Here is a 19,004-nt window from a genome sequence, read left to right on the forward strand (position 1 = left end):
AGAATGCACTCGTGTGTGCTGTTCTCCCACCTACAAAGGGAACAGGTCTGAATGTCCTTCAAATGGTTATTTAGGTGCCATTTTCTTGTGGAACCCCCACATGTACAAATTAGTATTCCCATTTTCTGGTTGAGGAGAATGACGCTCTGAGAGTTCGAGGTTGACTTCTGTAAAGGACTCAAAGCCAGGATTACGGCACAGGCCTCTGGGCTTCCTACCAGCAGCCCACACAGTCCAGGGCCCCTCTCTGGGATGGAGATGGGGGCTGTAACTGGCCCCCAAAATGACAGCTGTGGAGGCAGAGCAGGCTCTGGGCCATCCCAAGGGATGGAGAGAAAGTGCTTCCTGAAGACGGGTGAAAGGGAGGGAGCATTGTCTTCTCAGTCCAACCTGAGTCTCCAGAGACAGAAGGACCAGATCCCACCCACTGGTGCTGGGGGCGGCTAACACAGCTGCAGAGAGCAATTCTTCCCAAGGAGCTAGCTTCTCTGAGGCACCCAGGATGATGCGGTATCCTGTTGTATGTGTTGGGGGGCCAGTCTTGGTCCCGAGTCCCAGACTATTGACCTATCTGGGTGCTTCTGCTCCTCTGCGCTCTTGGCTTTCCCAAACGTCACATTCAAGGAAAGACATGCCAGGGCAGGGCTGTTAGAGTTTGGTCGGAGGCTGAGCTGCTCTCATAGTGGGGGCCTGGAACCCAGGAAACGTGGCCGTCAGCAGCCCCCATCACAGGCCCTTCGTGGTGTTCCTGGTGGCTTCTGCTCCATGAGGCACCCCTGCTGGGCCAAGGTCTCAAGGCCCATCCTGCTGGGGGCCTGTGCTTCTGTCAGCTCTGCATTGCCTTCCTCTGGCTACTTCTTGCTAGACTCTTCACCCTCCCCCTCCTGCCTGCCCCTCTGCTCTCCTTCCCGGCATCTCCAGCCCTACTTCACCCCGAATATTAGCAACAGCAGCCACCGCTTACTGACCACACACCACAAACATTCGAGATGCCCTTCACCATGTGTGTGGGGTGGGCACAACGTTTTACACACACGGTCAATTCATCTCCGCAGTACTCAACTGAGGAAGGTACAGTTACTATCTCCATTTTATTTAGACGAGAGAACAGAGGAAGAGACCCTTCCGAGGTCACTAGGTCAGCTCAGTGAGTGCAGGCAAGGCCTGGGTGGTTCGAGGCCGGCTCGCGTGGTATGGGCTGAGCCCAGAGCTTCACTTGTGCGGAAGGAGAGAGGTCGCTAGGGCTGACATCCGGGCAGCTGGAGGCCTTCCCCACTCTCTCCCCCACCTCCAGGCCCTGGGCCATGGGGCTGATGGAGAAAGGAATGGCCTGCTCTGGGTGTCCCTCTATTCTGGTCCTCTTGAGTGGTTACCCCTCCTTCTGTCCTGAGACCTGTGGGCTCTCGTGGGATCAACAAAGAACCTTCTCAGTCTTCTTCCCACTTTGTGTTTCTGTCTCTCTGCACCTTTACGCTTTGGTTTCCTTTATCTCTGTCTCACTCACTCTCTCTCTCTTTCTCTCTCCATCTATGCATCCAACCATCCAACTATCCAGTCATGCAACCAGCCAGCCATCTCTCTCTCTCTCTTTGTCCTGGCAGGAGGCTGGGGAGGCCTTTAAAGCCCGGGTACGGTCCTATACTCACAGCTGAAAGCCCTTAGAAGCCCCGAGAACAGAAAATCTCCTGTTATTACAGTTAGACTCTTTCAGCCCAGAGTCCAGGCTCTTCCCCAGCCTGGGCAGACCTACCTGGGGGCTTCCTCTTAGCCCCTGGACACATCCATTGCATGCTTCCCAACCCATTGGATTTGGGGAGCTGCATGGCTATTGGGAAGCCGGTTTCTCTGTGTGTGACCTTTCACCTTTTTCCATGAGGGGCCCCATCGCCCCATCACACTGACCCCCCAGGGCAGGTCCTGTGCCTCCCTTACCAGGTGGGGGGACCCTACCCCTCCCTGACCGTAGCTCGCTCGCTTGCCCTCTCTCTCTCCCTTGCTCTTTCCTGTTTCAGTGGCTCTTCTTTGAGATCTCTGGGCCTAATTCCACTTGCCTGGGCCCTAGGCCTGGGGGTCTGTGCTAGCTCCCAACAGGCACTGAGCAGTGGGGGGTTCCTTTCCCAGACACACCCAAGAGAGTATTCCCCGTAGGGCAGGAGGGCCAAGCCAAGCAAGCATTCACCCTTGGAGAGCGTTGCTTTCTGGGCTTTTCTGGAAGTTTCAAAAATATAGCTTTGTCTGAGCAAGTTAAAAAAAAAAATCAATGCCACCTCCCACAAACGATACCATTTCTCAGGCCCAGGGAGCAGCGGTTGGTAGACAAATAAGACATTAAAAATAGCCTTGTGTTTCCCAATCTTATGGCCTCTGGGGGCTGCAGGGAGAGGCCCATTGTCTGCCTGCCCTGTGTTAGGGGTGGGCGTGGGGGCTGTTTGTGAGGGAGGTAATTCCCGGTCAGAGAAGGGAGGAGAGGCCGTTCTTGGCCAGGATGAGCAAGATAGCGCCCACTTGAATGGAGTAGCTGTTTGGTGTTTATTTTTCCTTTCCCAGGCCAAGAAATAGAGCACACTCCATTTGGAACTTTGGTTTCCACCAACTTTTATTTTCCCCCCTCTGCTTTTTCCTTTTTTTAAAAGTGTGCAGGGGAGACTGAGATACAAGGTCTTATTTCCATCTGGGCTCTGGCCCAAGCGCCTCAACCAAAGAGTTATTAAGTCATATTTCCATCCTCTGCAGATGGCCGGGTATTTATTTCTCACCAAAGTAAAATCCCAAATGGACTACAGATATATGCACAACTCAAAACTGCTTCCTCCTGGCAGGGTTGGGATGGGGCTTTGATCCTTCTGAGAAAACAGAAATGTTGGCCTCAACCCGGCAACAGTGGTGCATTTGGGATTCCCAGAAGTACCCCAGAGCTCGGCCCTGACAGGGTGGGATGGGGGCCCTGGGGTCCCCAGGGGGCCTATCCCAGAGATGGGTGCAGGGGTTTCAAAACCCAAAGAGGGCAGAAGTCAGAGCAGGTAGGGTCACTGAGCAGGTGACTGACCCAGAATAACCCTCTGGGGGATGGCAGCCACCATATGAACTCTGTGAGCACGACTGTGCACAAAGGGAAAGGCAAACTGTGGAAAGTTACTCTGGGAGAAACCGCCACTCCTGGACACAGAGCCCCGCTGTTAGGCCTATGTCAACTGGCCCCCATCTCTTTCTTTGCTCTCTTGCCCCAGGGTGCTGAGCTGGGCATGGTAGCTTCCAACAGGCACTGAGCAGTGGGGGAGCTGGCCCCCCTGGGCTGAGTGCCTGGCTGGTTCAGCCCTGGGTCTGGAGGGCCAGGAAGTGGCCACAGTTGTGCATTATAAACCGCGGGTGTGTCCCCAGGGCCCTGTGAGGGTGGGCCTACGAGCCCCAGGTGGGAGTGGAAGGCTCTGTAGAGGGACAGAGCTTAACTTCGAAGGAGGCAGAAGATCTGCGAGTGCCTTTGTACCACTTCCAGAACTTTCCTGGCTGCCTCAGGGCTGTCCTTCACTCCACTCTTAGCCTAGGCCCATACCACATGGTCGTGGCCTGGGCGCTCTTGGCACCACACGCTGCGGGGGCCTGAGCAGGACCATGTGCCCCGGCTCAGACCTTTCTGGGTACACTGAGCACCCCTGCCCAGGGGGCTGGGCATCAGGCCTCCACGCCTCAGGCCTCCACTTTGATTCTTCCCAGCTCATTTCTCTGGCTCCCTTGGGCTCCCCTCAGTCCTAGTCAGTCGCCGAGCCCATCCCCCGACCCGACTCCTACCCTGCCACCCCCCAAGCTTGGCTCAGCGCTCTGTTTTCCTTTGAGACTTTCTTTCAACAGAGCGCAGTGTTGGCCACCAGAGTCTCTGGCCTGGCCCACCTCGAAGCCTGACCCTGACTCATAGTCCCGGGTCCCGACAGGACGTGGTTCACACTGGTTTAAAAAACTCTGGACGGCAAAGTCACAAGCCATCTGCACCCTCTTCTTCCGCTGGAGACGTTATTTATGTGTGCGGCTTTGTACTCATTGCTAAATGCAGCCTGTGTGAAGGCTGTTAATTAACCCTTCGAGAAATGAGCTTCCCATCAGGGCAGGGACAGGAACCAGGAACGTGTTTGTAATCAGGTAGTTAAACGCAGAAGATTTATCCTGTTTCGGAATAACGAAGCCAGAGGAAGGGGTAGAGGAGATACCCTCCGAAGTGGTTTAAAGAAAGCCCGTTTTGTGCACGCATATTGTCAGAAGGGCAGGAAATTCTAAATCATCTGGGCTCCTGGGACTTGGTGAGGAGACAGGAGGTATGGAGGGAGGGATTGGGGGTGGCAGCCACCAAACCCCGCCTGGGTGAGGTGTAGTGGCAGCGGCTGGCCGTCAGGAGACGGGGGGACAGGAGCTCCCCCAGGGGTGAATTGTGTGGTCACTTCCTCTGTTTGGCCACATGTGAAATGGGAGCATGTCTTGCCTTCCCTTCCTCAAGGGACACTTGTGGAAGGGAGGGGATGAAGAAGAGTCAGAGGTGTTACCCAAACATAAGCAGCCATCAAAAGGATCCTTATGTCATGGAGGCATCCTGGGGGAGTGGCTTGGCGGGTGACAAAGTAGGAGGTGGGATTTTTGTTCCCAGTTGCGGGGAGTTTGTGTGGGAAGAGGACATTCAGAAATTTTCCACAGGGGGCCTCTATTCCCTCATCTGTGAAATGAGGGTCATTCTAGAATCTTCACAGCTGGCTATGTGATTATGGTTTCCCAATGCTGAAAACAGTCCTTCTCCCGAAAATAGGAGAGGCCAGGTTTTGGGTTTCACTCATCCTTAGTTTCCCGACTCAGGGTCCATAGTTCCCCACCCTTCCCAGATGAGCGAGGGCGGTGCTGGCTGGGGTTAGGGGGAGGTGGGAAGTCCCACTCCCACTGGCTGGGTGGCTGGGTGTGGGGCTTGGGGACTGAGTGGGCCACTAAGGCCTGCCAGTGTTTGTAACCGCGACTCTTTACATTCCGTGTAAAGGCATGCCTAAAAAGCACCATTGAACACCAGAGTTCAGCGACCCACACTCAGCTGAGCTTTCTGTCAAAGCCAAAGGAGCCCAGAAAACCAAAAAAAAAAAAAAAAAAAAAAAAAAAAGGTATTCACAGCTCTGAGCCTTCCCCACTTCCCAGGCTGATTTCGTTAGAAAATATTCAGAGTTGGAGAGAGGGAAAGAAAGAGAAATGGAGTGCAGTCTGGGTTTTTCGAGATTCTGTGTCAGCTGTGGGGTTGTGTAACTTCTTGGAGCCGCATATCCACACAACTTAGAAGGGCGTCATGAGGATAGATGAGATAACGCACAGAAAGAACAACCTTAGTAAGGAGAAGCCCCCAAAAATGCTCCCTCCGTGCCCCTCCTCCTGCTTCCCTCTCCTCCCACCCCATCTTCTCCTCCCTCCTCCCCCATCCAGTCTTTCCTGGGGCTTGCCAGGTCCCCTTTCTGTTGCATCCTTTAAAACGTGCCTACCTGAAACCAAGCCAGCCTCTCTCAGTGATTTGAGCCAGATGGTCCCAAATGATAATGAACCTGAAGGTGAACAGAGCCCAAACACCTATGTTTCAACCTGACCTATAGACAGAGTGAATATGGACATGTGTAGAGTGTTCACTGAGTCAGCTGTGCTTAAGCAGGCTTCCAGGTGCTTCTGAGGTAGGCTAGTTTGAGAGCCATTATTCTAGAGAGTGCACGTGCTCCCCAACCCGGGATATGAGGCAGGAAGGAGGGGTGACACATCTCATTGGGCTTCTGGAGTCCTTTTCTAGGAAGGGCACCTGCTTTGGCCACTGCCTTCCTCTTCTGGGGCCCAGAAGCCTGTGCTCCACTGGGGACGTGGCTCCTCGCCCAGTGAAGTTTGGTTCCTGACTCCCCTTTATGGTGGGAGTTTGGTTTCTGGGCCCCCTTTATGGCTGGCCTGCCTTACTCATGAAGTCCAGAGAGACTGAGAGTGCTTCTCAAACATTCCCCGCCCATGGCCTTCTCCCCGACCTCCCCACTGGAGGTCCCTAAAGGTACCTGTGTTCCCAGAACTCTGGCCTTCCCAGCTGGCAGGCACATCTCAACAGACCTTTAAATCAATCTGTATTAGTGCAGATGTTCTAGATTGGTGCTGTCCAATATGGCAACCACAAGCTACGTGTTGCTCTTGAGCATGTGAGATGTGGCTAGAGTGGCTGAGGGACTAAAAGCGTGATTTTTCCTTCTTAAATTAATTTAGATTTAAATGGCCACTGTACAGTGAAGTTCTAGAATCTCTCTCAATGCCTTGGTCCCTGAGATCTACCTTCCATGCACCTTTGGCATCTGTGCCAGCCCTCCAGGATCCTGTCTTATGACACACAGGGACACTGAGGCCCAGGGGCGGGGGAGGGTCCTCTGCGATGCCTAGGAACCCATCCCTCGTCTGCCTTCCAGCCCCGGCCTTTGGCCAGCGGCCCCATCGGACCCTGGCCTCTGGCCGAGGTGTGGGAGGTTGAATGTGATGAAACCTTAGCCCCCTTGGCAGACACCCAGCTGTGGTTTCACACTCGAGCTGCCCAGTTGGGCGGAGGCGGCTAGAGAGGACCGTCAGAGGATGGGAATTTGAGTGGCCTGGCCAACAAGCCCTGGGAGCAGGAGCTGTCCTGAGGGGGTTTCCAGGGCAAGTCCACTTTCAGATTCTGTTGGTACATCCTGGGGGCTGAGGGCCTGTGGGACCCAAGGCGTCCCAGATGTCCTACTATGGGCAGGGACAGAGAGGGGACAGTGGAGGTAGCGGAGAAGCAGGAAGTCTGTATGGCCATGTGTAGTGAGTGGGGGTGAGCATGGTAGTGGTGGTACCAACCTTTCTAGGGAGGAAACCAGCCAGCTAGTACCTTCCCCACCCTGGCCGCAGGCTGGATAGTTTGCGGGACCCAGGGCAAAACGAAAAGGCGCCCCCTATTTAAAACTTATCAAGCACTGCAAGGAGGTGACATCAGAGCCTTAAACCTTTCTGAGCTGAGGGCCTCGAGTGACTGCACAGGTTGTAAACTCATGAAGCTGGCCTTGCCACCAGTGCCTGAGACAGACCCGTGAAGGTCTCAAGAGAACAGAGGACCTGTGTTCTTAGGGCCAGGATTAGGGCAAAAGCTAGCCCATTCCTCTGTCCCCAGCCTTGCTGGGGCTTCTGGAAGCAGACCAAGGACTTTAAGCCTCCTCCAGCACTCTGTCACACTTTCTCAAGTCTCCTTGTATGTGGGCTGGCTTCAGAGAGACCATCTCCTGATCAGCGCCTGTCCCCAGCCATACCTCAGCCCCCAGGAGGGGACTGGGCGGCAAGATGCCATAGGAGGTCGTGAAAGCAATGTATTTGCTCATCTTTATCAGGTGCTTGCTTCATGCCAGGCGCCTTGCAGAGTACCTTGCTGGTATCATCTCATTTGATTCTCCTAACACACCAGCAAAAGCAGGAATTCCTGCTTGCCCCTCTCACAGGTGGGAAAACCAAGCACAGAACCAGAAGCTTTCTGCGGTACAGGAAATAGTTCTAGATCTCGACGCTGCATGCATGTGTGTATCTGTCAAAATTCATCAATCTAGCACTTAACTGGTGCATTTATTGCTTGTAAATTATCACTCAGTGCGATTTAAAAAAACTCTAATTTAAAAAACCGAGGCACAGAGACTTGGAGAACTTGCCCAAGGTCACACGGCTAGTAAGTGACAGAGCTAGAATTTTTCACCACAGGACTCAGGAGGACCACCATGCTGGGGCAGAGATTACAGGCTCAGGACGGTGAGGTTTCAGCCCACTGGCTGGTTTTTGAGCAAATTACAAAGTCTCTCTGAGCATCAGGCGCTCATCTGTAAAATGGGCTAACCCTGGTGCTGTCAAGGATGTGTCGGCCGGGTGAGGATCCCACAATGTCCCCAGAAGCTGCATGCAGTGCTCTTGTCCTGGGGGTTGGGGGCAAAGCTAAGTGGTGTCTGTCAAGCCAGGCACCCTCTTTTTGTCTCCACCAGCCCTTCATGGCTTTCTGCTCAGGCACTGCCGGATTGCTGGGAAGCAGGAGGCATGGTAGGGCATGGCCTGTGCAAGGAGAAGGTGGCAGGGTGGCACCAGTGGTCTCAGAGCACCCCCCTATGTGGGAAGTCTGTGTAGACCTCCCTCTGCTCATCTCTGACAAGCTCCCACAGGGGGAACGGATTGGAGGCTTAGAAATGTGGAAGATGGGAAATGGTGTCTGGAGGGTGTGTGCTAAGGTCCTTTTCTTTGTTGGAAGGAAGATGGAGTTTGCTGTAGGCTTTGTCAGAAAAAAAGTATCAAATTAAGAATGCCTTAAAAATTGGGGCACCTGGGTGCCTCAGTTATTAAGCAACTGCCTTTGGCTCAGGTCATGATCCCAGGATCCTGGGATTGAGCCCCGCATCGGGCTCTCTGCTCTGCAGGAAGCCTGCCTCTCCCTCTCCCACTCCTCCAGCTTGTGCTCCCTCTCTGGCTGTCTCTCTCCCTATCAGATAAATAAATAATATCTTCAAGGGAAAAAAAAGAATGCCTTAAAAATTAAAGGTCTCCACTAAAAGACTAGAAATAGAATGTGTTACTTCTAGCCTCTGGCTGCACTCTGTCTACACCCACTCCACTGTGCTGGGCTGAAGTCATGTTTATCACTTTGGTCTCCTGACCCTTGCTGGGGGCTGGACACACACTAGGGAGCTGCTGGGAGATGGAGGACTGAGAATAGGGCTAAGACATGCCCGTGTGAGGACTGAGGTCCAAATTCTACCAAACCACAGAGGGGAGGGCTCCACCCATCGCTCAGGGAGGAAAGTGGCCCTGGGTCCCCACCAGCTTCCTGACATAGGCCAGTTCCCTGTCAGTTCTCTGTTCGCGAAAATTCTGTTATTTCTGTCTCCAAAGAGCCACCATAGTCCCCAAATCCTAACAATGCCTCCATCAATAGAGTAACACATTCCATGTCTTCCTCATGAGAAAGCAGAGAAAGCTGAGGCTCAGAGAGGTGAGGAGCTCCCCTAAGGACACACAGCGAGGTCTTGACTGGGGCCAGCCCAAGCACACCGGCCTCCCGGGTCCCGTCCAGCCCCACAGCATACCATGCCACCTCTAATGCTCTCTCAGCCTCCACCCCACCCCAGTAATGGAACCCGGCTGGGTGGGGTTGGCCACTGAGAAGCTCCAGGCTTGGCTTGGGCCAGCGGCTCATGGAAATTGGGCCATTTTCCTGGGCCGGAAATGAGAAGCAGATGTGGTTCGGGAGCTGGGGTGCAGACTCATGCGGTGTCAGGGAGCTCAGGTTACATGAAGAATCACGTGACTATGGTTACAAAAAGAGCCTGAAACCCCCAAGGCTCGCATGGGGGGTGGGTGGGGTCCAGCCCAGGCCTGGGGAGCCAAGCCCCACCCCCGACCTTGCACCTCCTTGGGAGCCCCTGAGATTCTGGAAGGGACAGGGTGAACCGGAGGAGCCAGGGGCAAGCAGGTCCCTGGCTGCTATGCCTTCCCTCTTGCACCAGAAATGTGTGGAGTTTGGTTTCTGCTCTCAGCTCAGAGCCCTACCCTTAGGAGGTTGCCCAGGCAGGGCAAGGGGCCCTCTCCAGGGGGCTGCGACAGTCTTCCGCCCAGGGTGGGCCTGATACCCCCACCCAGGCCTGCAAATACCTTTATAGCCGCATACCACACCTGATCTTCATCACTCTGCTTCCTCTGTCCTTTGGGTGAAGGGATTGGCCCCTGGCGGCGACGCCCACCTTTTCTTGGGAAGCATCTGTTCTCACACACTGTTGAGACAGCAATCACCTGAGTGGAGATTAACCGATCAAGTCCTTCCAAAGACACAGTCGCTGGAGGAAGGGAGATCCTGGCACAGACGAGGAGCCCGGGAAAAGTTTGGCAATGGCTGTGGCTATGTGTGGAGGGGGGGTCTCTGATCTGCTTAGGTCTCTGATTTTATACAATGGGCCGGGCCTCATTCATTCATTCATTCATTCATTCATAGGATAAATGGTTCTTGCCCACCCACTGTGGTCCCAGGGCAGTGTGGGGGCTTGTGTGAGGAAGTGAGGCTGGAGGAGGGACTCGAAGCTGGCAAGGGAGATGAGAATGGGAGTCTGGGGAGTGTCCAGAGGCCCAGAAGCAGGGGGCAGCCAAGGTATTCAGGGTCTCCAGGAAGGAGGCCAGTGTGGCTCAGGCGGAGTGGGAGCAGAGTCCTACAGGTAAGGGGCCTGGGCCAGGAAGATCGCATAGACCTCTGTGGGGTTGCAGCTTTTCCCGTGAGTGATTTGGGAAGTGCTGAAGGGTTTTGAGCAGACAGATGTGTTATGATCAGCCTCATCAGATGGTCACTGGGCCATTGTGTCCACAGTGGCCTGGAAGGGACAAGGGCGAGGGCAAGGGCAAGGGGACCAGTCGGGAGACACATACTGCTGTCCAGGTGGAGGGGCCGTGGTGCTGTAGCAGGATGATGGCTGTGGAAGATGGGAGAAGCGTCCAGAAAGGAACCTGAATAAGGAACCACGGTGACTCGGAGAAGGGAGTGATTAACTCTGACTAAGGATGCTTCCCGGGGGGGGACTCAAGCAGGATCTTGAAAACAAAATGAGCAGCTCAGTAGGCTCTGGAGGGTTGGAGTATTTTCCAGCATTGTGTGTGACGGGGGCCAAGTGAGCAAGCCAGGCCGTCTGGGGAGCCGTGAAGTGACAGAAGGAGCAGAAGGCCTGGGAGGGCCAGGTGGGCCAGGCCAGATCAGGAAGGAGCTGGTGGCTCTGCAGTAGGGTGTCATCCTGTGGGCACTGGGAGGCTCTGAGGGCTTCCCAGCCAGGGCTGGGAATTCATAATGCCCAATTTCTGGTTAAGAAAGGTCCTGAAGTGACCAGGAGGGGTTGGAGGGAGGTGAGGGAAGAAGGCCCAGGTGGGAAGTGGAGGCTCATGCCTGGTGCTCTGGGAGAGAGGGAGGGATGAGAGCTGTTTAGGGAGAACAGAAGACAGTGCATGTCAGGCTAGGGAAGGGGGAGCAGGCCGTCTGAGGAGGAGGAGGGGTCTGTCTGGGAAATCACACAGAGAAGCCCCAGAGCGGTTGATGGAGGGGCTTGGAGCCTCTGGTTGTCCTCTGAGAGCCCTCGAGGGGCAGGAGACAGTTTAAACCGTGCCTGTCTACCAGCCAAAGTTTACCTCCAGATTTCTGTCCTTAGAAAGATCCGAGTAGGGGTGCCTGAGTGGCTTAGTGGGTTTAAGCCTCTGCCTTTGGCTCAGGTCATGATCCCAGGGTCCTGGGATTGAGCCCCGAATTGGGCTCTCTGCTCAGCAGGGAGCCTGCTTCCTCCTCTCTCTCTGCCTGCCTCTCTGCCTACTTGTGATCTCTGTCAAATAAACAAATAAAATCTTAAAAAAAAATATATATATGTACATATATATATATATAAAAGATATAAAAGATCCGAGTAGAGGCATAGCTCCCTCCTCTTTGCCTCTCTCCCAAGGCCTTTGAGAGATAGGTTTAGAAAAATAATCTTGGGAGGGAAAAGAGAGGAAGCAGGAGGGGTATATCCCCCTTAACCCCTGGCAAATGCTGGGAAATCACAGATGAGTTCTCCCTGAGCATGTCCCCGTTCTCCCCCCGCGGGGGTCTGTGGTGTATCAGCCTGTCTGTCTGCCTCTGTCTGCAGATGCGTGAGGTTGCGGGGGAGGGAGGGTTGGGAATCTTTCCTCCTCCCTGCGGTTGTCCTTCTCCTGCAGCCCCTTCCAGTAAGGTCTAAGGGGCAGCGTAGGACCCAATGAAGTGGAGGGTGGATTCAAAGTAAGGCATCAAGGAGAGATGAAGTAAGATGGGATGCTCTCTGCTCTCGCAATAGGGCAGTAGGACAGGAATGGAGGATTCAGAGAAGAGGGAAGATGAGAACCAAAAAGGCAGTGCCATCCTTCACCCAGCCGGGGAGCCTTGGCAGGCCAGGTTTGGGAAGCCCCAGTCAGGTCCAAGGGTAACTGTCATGGCCATGGGGCAAGTGGGGCTTGACTCTCAAATTGCAGCTGTGGGAAATGTTAGTGAATCTCCTTAGGAAAGCAGAGATTCAGGGCAGTGCCAGTGCAGTGAGGTGCTGGCCAGGGAAGGGGGTCTGGAATCGGCTTCAGGGAACCCTGCCTCTTTTGGGGTGGCTGGGGAGAATGAGGCTGGGTGGTCACAGGTCCTCGGGGTCACAGGGGGAAGACCTGCACCAGCAGTCATGTTCAGGGACCACATACTTCAGCAATACCTACTGCCCTCTTGCCTTGGGGGCCTCGGGGGCCAGGTGGGACCAGCCCTGTCCCACCCACATGTGTGGAAGAATGCAGAGACCTCCACACAGACCTTGGACCCCCTCTACCCTCCTCCACAAGGTCACACGCACGTCTCTCTGCACCAGGAAATTATCTGGACTAGGAGGAGAGGCAGGAGGTGAGAAAACCCTGGAAAACTAAGCATCTAGGGCTCTAGGGAGACTAAGTTAACATTCAGAAATGGAGACATTGTTAATGGGCCAGTTAAAGATTTCTGTTTCTTTTCTTTTCCTTTCTTTCCTTCTAATTTCTTTTCCTTCCTTCCTTCCTCCCTCCATCCATCCCCCTTACCCTCCTTCCTTTCCTCTCCTTCCCTCTCTCCCTCCCTCTCTCTCTTCCTTCCTACCTTCATTGCCTGCTAACAGTAGGAGCATCTCATCAGATCTTATCAGATCAAGAAGAGAACAATACAAGAACAATCTGGAAAGATGCCGGTGTCTTCCATCTGAGTTGTAGCATATAGATTTCAACCTGGGCACACGTGTGTCTGTGCAAGTTTGCCTGGGCAGCTGGGGACTTTTGATTCTGGTTTTCAGACCTTTCTTCGAGACTCTCTACATTTTGCCTTGACCAGGATAAAAAAAAAAATGATCAAACCTGTATTAATTATCTATTGCTGCATATTAAATTTCTCCCAAACTTAGCAGCTGAAAACACATATTCTTTCTCGTGCTTTCTGAGGGTTAAACCTTTGGAGACGGTTTAGCAGGGGGTTTCTGGCTCAGGGCTTCTCACGAGGTTGTGGTCAAGACGCCAGGGGGCGCTGTGGGCATCTGAAGGCTCGACTGGGGCTGGTGGGGCTGATGCCAAGGCATGTCTACCAGGCTGGTGCTGGTTATTGGCAGAGGTCTCCGTGCCTCACCTCAAGGATCTCTCTACCGCTCGAGTGTCCTCCTCACACCAGGGGGGCTTCCTCCAGAACAATGTTTTTATGGTATCCTGGCCTCAGAAATCATACTTTCCCAGATGGTTCCCACTCTCAAAAAGGTTATGGTATCACAGGGTAGATGAAACACACCTACCAAAAAAAATGTTCACATAAAGTGATCCGGCTTTCTGAGGACACAAAGAGTGACCTGGTCTGGCAGCAAGAGGATTCCTGAGAACCGGCAGAAAAACCCCCTGTCCGGAGTGGCTTCCCTATGGAAGGAAGCCTGCTGCCTGGGGACTGGTCGGATGGGGAAGCCTTTAGGGGCTCAGCCAAGTGAAGGGGCTAATCCCTGCCCACTGGACAACCTGGGGTATATGGAGGGGGCGCTCTGAGACCGAGGAGAGGATGCCAGGGAACTTCTGTGGGGTAGGCAGGATAGGGCCCCTGAGGGACTTAGAGGTGAGGTGAGGAAGGGGGTGGTCAAGTGAGGTCCAGGGCTGGGGGATGAGGCAGGGAACCCAGGGCTAGACCACATGGTCCTTTTCCTGAAGTCTATGTCCTCTGGCCACAAACAGCCTGTGATCCTCCACCCCAAATTCTCAAACACCCTCAGTGGAGTTAGCTATGCTGTTCTCTCCCCACAGCAGGTGGCACCATCGTGCCGGGATCGGTGACAGGGGGCCAGAAAACCCAGCCAGAGCAGAAGCCAGGAGGCAGCACCCCACTCCAGTCCTACCTTCTGGAGGACCCTGGGCTCCTCCCTCGTTCCTACATCTTCCATTCCCTCCTTGCCACTGGTTGGCCTCATCCCAGTCTCTTTCCATCTCTCCCCTCTGTCCCTGTTCCCCTTGCCATCCGCCTCCCCACCATTCCTGCTTTTTGCTGGGGTCCACTCTGAGGCAGCATGGCAAGATAAGGGAACTCCAGGTCCAGGCCAGGGTAGTGCGTGTGGCAATGGGACTGTCACTGTGGGGGTCTAGTCTGAGCAGCTCCCAAAGTCTTGCCCACCTTTCACACCTTTAGGAAGTATTCCACGCCCCCCCCCACGCCCCCGGCTAGGGGAAATCCCAGTGGGTTCCCAGGAACATCTGGTAGTGATAAGAGGGGCAGGGTGGAGGGAGTATTTGCTCTGACAAAAGAAATTACAGCAGCTCCCAGGGTGGTGAGAACCCTTACTCCCCTAATCTGAGGACTTCAGTCAACCAGAAAAACCAGAGGAGCCCCTTCTCTCCCCACTTCTTCCTTTCCTGGCCTTGGGCAGGTGGCCCACTCATGGCAGGGTGAATGGCAGCTGGCCCAGGTGGGCTCCAGTGGGCAGAGGGCCGCAGAAGCAGGATTCCCTTCTGAAGGAGCAAGTGAGGACAGGCCGGCCCCCCAGGGAAACCCCCGAGGGACCCCGAGTCCCCAGGCTGAGGGTGTCGGGGCACAAGGGCCTGGGGGAGAAGAGCTGGAAGAGGAAGGCCCTCCGGGGCCATCTTCCCTGCACAGCCCCCAACTGGCCACTCCCTCAGCCTAGATTTTTATGGATGGCTGCTGTGTCTTTTCGGATTCTAAATTGATGTCATTGATTTGGTCAGGGTGAGGATGCCTGGGAGATAGCAGGGCAGAATAATTTAAGGAAGAGCTACATGGTACCAAGAGGTGTCTGCTCTCTGGGCCTGCCTTGGACACCACCACTCCCCTGGCTGTCACCCTGGTCCTTACTTCCACTGGAGGTCCCTACATCCAGTTCTATTTCAGCCTTAAAAAAAAAAAAAAAAAAAAAAAGCCAGTTTGTCATCTTCAGTCTTCCTAAGGATGGGGTGCCCTCTCTAATCACTTCTGGTTCACCTTGCACTTTGAGGTGTGTGGCGTGGTGGAGAGGGGAGTGATGAGAGGGTATCTGAGAGGGGAGGCCTGCCAAGAAGGAGCCATGGTCACTGCTTGCGAGAGGATATGCACAGCGTCTGGGGCAGTGACCAAGGGCCGCCGCCGGGAGGAAAGGGCCGGGAGGTGGTAGGGACTGCTCTTGAGGCTGGATTGGGTGGGCAGCCACAGGGTCAGCAGGAAATGTCCTTATCTACTCCAAAACCAGCGAGAGAGCGAGAGGGTGCACTGGGCTGGGAGTGGGGGAGGGAGGGGATGACGACAGATGTCTCAGATGCCATGGGCATCGGCTGGGGGAGGTCTGGGCTGGCAAGGCCGACTTTGGGAACTCCAATGCGTGTCTGGAATTTTCCGACTGATGTAGAAGTTGTCTCCTTCCTTGTTGCTCGGCAAGAAAGTAATTTCTTGCTTGATTTGCGGCTGGAGGCAGTATTGATGAGAAACCTGCTAATTCTCCTCAGGGCCCACGGTGTGGGGAGGGGGACGTAAGGGTTCCTGGGCCCCAGAGAGCTCACGGTGCAGGTGTTGCTGCCGGTGAGATAAGCAGCTGCTGAGGAGCATCAGAGTAGGAGGGGTGGGGAGGTTGAGATCAGGGCCGGTTCCAGGAGGACTTCTTGGAGGGGGAATGAGATTCAGATGGTGAGAGGGGAAGAGTTTCTGAGATCGTAGCTGTGCCAACAAAGGCACTGAGAAGGGGTAGAAGTTTGGGTGGATGCGGAGAGTTGAGGAGACACTGAAGAAGGACCCTGCATACAGTAAATGACACTCAGATTTTTTAAAGAAGGAACAGAAGGTGGGGGGAGTGGAAGGGGAGGAAGGAGAAAGGAGGGGCTGAGAGCTGCTCTAAGAGGCAGGCCCTCCCAGCCCTTCGGCTCTGTGGCAGACAGCTACAAAAGCACCCTACTTAGACGGCCCTAGGGCAGACCCTCATTTTACCAGCTCCCCTCCTGGGCTTGCTGGGAACATGAAGCTGAGGCTTAGGAACAGGCATGCGGCCAAACCCCACCCCTGGGCCTCCTCAGGGCCTATCTCCACCCCATTTCTTGCTGAGCAGCGGCTCTTCTAGTGTCCTGCTGGAGGCGGGGGTGTTTGTCACCCTAGGGGTGACTGACCGGCCAGTAACCCCCTACCAAGATGGCAGCTTAGCAAGACAGCAGGGCCTTTGTCTGGTCCTGACCCTGCTGGGAGGCCCAGCCAGCCCGAGTTTGCTCAGTGTTAATTATTGACCAGGTGCCCAGGGACAGTGCCCCTCTGGCCAGCTGGATGGAGGGTACTCAGGGGCTGAGGGCTTGGTCTCCCACGGAATCAGGTGGGGCTCACCTGGGTCCAGGGGAGGAGAGGACCTTGGCCTTGGAGGAGGATCGAGGAAACCCGAATGTTTCCCCCACTGCTCCCAGGGCCCAGTATTAAGTGAGGCGCAGGAAGGGCCCAGTCCAGAGCGGCTGAAAACTCCGTGTGTGGAACTTCCTTGCTCTGACCCTCCAGAAGGACAGGAGAGGATGATAGAAACACCTTTACCCCCAGCAGGAAGGAAACAGAGGACAGACAGAGGGTGAAGGTGTGAAGTTCTCTGAGGAGGACATAGCGGGGACTCTTCCACCCAGCGGCTCCCCCCGGGGCAGTGCATGACCACAGCCCCTCTGATGGGAACCACTGGCCTGACAGTGTTTGGGGGGTTGATGCATTCTGGGCCAGAGGGAGGAAGGCTAAGGACCCCAGCCCTGGCTCCCAGAGTGAGAAAGGAGCATAGCCCTGGGGGCCTGGGCCCCTGGGGTGGAAGTGGGTGGGAATCTGGCTCTCCCCAGGAGAAGGAGGCCCCAGGGTGCTGTCCCCTGGGTGTCAGGCAAGTGTGACTCAGGCCCTGAAAGGAAGGGGCCGCCAGCCTCACCCCCTCCTCAACCCCACCTCTCCTTCCCCTTCGACTTCACCTGTGAGAAGTCAATATTGATGTTTTATGACCCAGGATAAACACACATTTTTTCCTCCCATGGAGGGGTTATCTGGTCTGGAGGGTTAATCAGTGACCGCTGGGGGTGGGGGAAGCACCTTTCCTCTCTGAGAATAAAGCACCTATTCAATTCAATCCCTTCAGCCGGGCCCCTTCCCCCAACCCCCTGCCTTCCCCTTTCACCCTGCCCCTCCCATGCCCAGAGACTGACCCGGCCCAGCCAGTGGGGCCAGACAGGGCTTTTGGAGATCTGAGGCAGGAATCTGAGTTTCGGGGGGTACCGTTAGGTAGGGCGCGTCCAAGGAGAGCATTGTTGATGGTGTTTGCCCTGAGCGTGGTGATTTTCACGGCGATGACCATTTTAGTCTGTTGGCAGGACAGGAGGTGCCAGCACGTGGCTGCCGTGGGCCCAGACAGGTCAGGCGCTGTGAGAGGAAGCTGCCTCTTGGGAACTGCACAGAGGAAATACAGCCCGTGTTGCAGAGCCCATAGAGATGACCCAAGATGGTGCTGTCTGCTTCCCAGTATGTGCACCAGCCCTGATTCACCTGTTGCGTGGCCTTGGAGGCTGGGTTGACTCCTTTGGGCCCCAGGTGCCTCACCTCTCTTTCCGAGCAGGGGCGGGTGTTCAAAGATCAACTGAGACCCTGTACTTAGAGTGGGGAGAAAATAAAGTGACTGTAATTCAAGTGGGTTGGAGCCTTCTCACCTTCTACCCTGAGGGAGTAATTTACCTCTGGGTGTGATGGCCCTTTTGCTTAGGGAACCATCTCTTTTTTGGGGTGGGGGAAGCATCTCTTGATGGGCCCTTTGGGTTTGGAAGATGTAATGCCCCCTGAATATAGCCTGAGGGGCAAGCTGAGAGGAAGCAAGCCTGAACCGGCTAGTGAAACGTGAGGGGAGAGGAGTTGCTGTGGCAAAGGACAGTGGGGTACCCCTGGTACCCGGAAGGGGCAAGAATAGAGACAGCTGGCCACTGGGAGAAAGGTGAAAACCGCCATGTGGGGCAGACTAGGAAGGAAGGAGGCACACCTCTGAGGAGACATTCCTAGTGGTGGGGAACGACCAGCACACTCTGAGGAGGTACTACGTGACCTTCGATGGGAAGCCTTTTTCCACCCTGTGCTGTCATCACTGACCATTAGTCCTGAACTTGAAGAACATCTGCCGCCCACCCGAGCCTTGGTTCTTGGGACCCTGGGAGGGAGGAAGGAGACCGGCATAAGCTCAGCGGGATAGTTCTGAGAGGGGATGGCAGGCACAGGGCTGAGGACCATAAGACCTTGGAGAAGCACACTCCATCAGGAGAAAGAAATTGCCCACCTGGAAAGCCCTCGGGAGTATCAGGCACAGGACATGATTCCACAAAGCTGGAAAGCTTGAAGACACACAAGCTAGGCATACCTGGGTCACATTGGCAAAGATGTCTTTTAAACATAAATCATGCCACAAATGTACCTTATGATGGGACGGGTCTGTGGTCTGGGAAAAGACAGGTTGAACCTATCTAGTCACCGGCCCTGGGCTCAGTACTTCGCTGGGCCTGTGGAGGATGAAGGTGGAGAGAGAAGGTCCTTGCCCCTCAAAGAGTTCTCTCAAAGGGAGACGGGCTGTGACAGAGGGGAATAATTGCCCCCTTCCGTCACTTCCTCCTCTTCTCTCTCGCTGTGAGAGGGCTCTCTAGTTTTTAGCCGAGCACGTGGCAGCCCAGTAAAGCCTGCGTTTCTCAGCCTCCCTTGCAGCCAGGCATAGTCAATGTCCCCACAGAGAGGCAGACTTGTAGACTGCATATTGCCCTGACCCTTTCCCTCTTCTGGGCCACTGGAAAGAGATGTTGGGGAGCAAGCCAGGTTGGACTGTGTGGACGGGGACACCCTCCCAGGATGGCAGAATAAGACAAAGAAAGCCCAGCACCCTGATGACTTCGCAGAGCAGAGCCATCACACCTGCTCTCAGGAGAGAAGGATGTACTTCCATATTGCTCAAGCCGCTGTTAGATCG

The 19,004-nt window shown here is 54.8% G+C and overlaps 1 long non-coding RNA gene across 1 annotated transcript; it reads right to left on the reverse strand.

The window, feature by feature from the left end:
* Nucleotides 1-1,124: 1,124 nt before the first annotated feature.
* LOC125109171 (uncharacterized) lies at nucleotides 1,125-10,512 on the reverse strand. The gene is made up of 3 exons (XR_007130145.1): nucleotides 10,429-10,512; nucleotides 9,667-9,804; nucleotides 1,125-1,402 (listed from the first exon to the last, which is right to left on the reverse strand). It is a non-coding gene; the product is annotated as an uncharacterized LOC125109171 (long non-coding RNA).
* Nucleotides 10,513-19,004: the final 8,492 nt, after the last annotated feature.

This window comes from Lutra lutra, chromosome 9 (genome assembly GCF_902655055.1).
Source record: "Lutra lutra chromosome 9, mLutLut1.2, whole genome shotgun sequence".
Taxonomy (NCBI): domain Eukaryota; kingdom Metazoa; phylum Chordata; class Mammalia; order Carnivora; family Mustelidae; genus Lutra; species Lutra lutra.